Genomic DNA, 1,571 nt, shown 5'->3' on the forward strand with positions numbered 1-1,571 from the left:
CATTATTTATTCTATCTTGGTGAGTCAAAAATGTTGTACCTAATTCACTTTCTATCCTAATTTGTATTACCAACCAAAAACTATCTTTCGATGTCTTTCAAACTTATACACTTTACACCTCTTTAGTGAGTTTCTTTTCTGAATTTGTTAACAAGGAAACCTATAACTGTCTAGTCTTCAACTCCCTCAGAGACCTGAGAAGAAAATAATATTAACTGAGTAAGCAGGAAGTGCAAACAAGCGACTTCCAAAAAAACGTGAGAAACGACAGAAATAGCTGGCTTCCTGGACAGTCACCCAAGGTTCCTCTGCAACGTTGGGGCATCCATCATCAGCCTACAGGACTAGCATATCTGACAGACTCATCTGTGAAGCAGGATTTTCTAAAGGGCTTTCCTACCTTGTCTTGGCAAGGTGCTGCAGTCCTTTCTTTTGTGTCCTGCTTGTCCATCTTGGAAAGCATACAGTCAGCAGTCAAGGAAAGACACTTCCTTGCCCAGTGGCTAACTTTTGCCACAGAGAAAGTAAACTCCATATGGAGTTTCTTCAATGCCCATTATCTTCTCTGAAGTATATTGGTGCTACCAGGAACAGACATGTTTCATTGTCATAAAAAAAGAATCTATGTTATTAAAACATCTTAAATGCCATATTAAATGCCATATTCTGTAGCTCTCTGAAGAGTTTGAAGATGACCTGTCTATCTAAAACATATCACCGTTTGACCTTGAAAACAAACCTAATTTGACTAACTACAAGTTCAATTCTAATAGGTAACTAAATACTAACCTGCATTTCTTTATATTCTAATTAGTTAGTTCTAATTCTAATAACATTCCAGGAATAGCAATTTGCATTACATTGTTAAATCAGATGCATAGGTACAATATCTTAAACAACAGTAGGAATGTATATACAGTATTTTCTAAGAAAATCAATATCAAATGTGTTTTGATATACATAATTTGTATACAATATACAAAAATCCAATCCAATGTAAAATATTTAAAACTAGTAGTTGCTTTTTAAAAGTAGATTCAATAACTTACCTTTTATCTTATCATATCTATATTCTCCCCCTTTTTCATTTCAGAGTAGATTCAACAACCTACTCTTTATCATTTCTACATCTTTTTTGAGAGTAGATTCAATAATCTACCTTTTATCGTATCTATATCCTCTTTTTTTCCTTTTCTTTTTTTTTTAAAACAAGAACCCATAATCTAATTTCCTTTGTTTAGCTTTTTTCCTGACCATTAACAACTAACAACTTATAACCAACCATCCCAAACAATGACAATTATCTGTAACTCATTGAATGGCCAAAAACTACCCACCCCACCTCTTGGGAGTGTGGGCATCGTGTTCTTGAAAGTACTTCCTGCTGTCTGAGGGTGAAGGTATCTTTAAGGGATCCTGAAAAAAAAAACTGTAGATTAATTGTCAAGTCCTGGAAGAGGACTCTATCATTTGTTGTCTCTACATAATAGGAAAATGCAGGGCTCATCTCAAGTCCTTGCTTGAGTAGTCTGTGAGGCTAGATCATCTCAACTAGCCATCTCAATATTATC

The sequence above is a fragment of the Peromyscus leucopus genome, chromosome 3 (assembly GCF_004664715.2).
Source record: "Peromyscus leucopus breed LL Stock chromosome 3, UCI_PerLeu_2.1, whole genome shotgun sequence".
Classification (NCBI taxonomy): Eukaryota; Metazoa; Chordata; class Mammalia; order Rodentia; family Cricetidae; genus Peromyscus; species Peromyscus leucopus.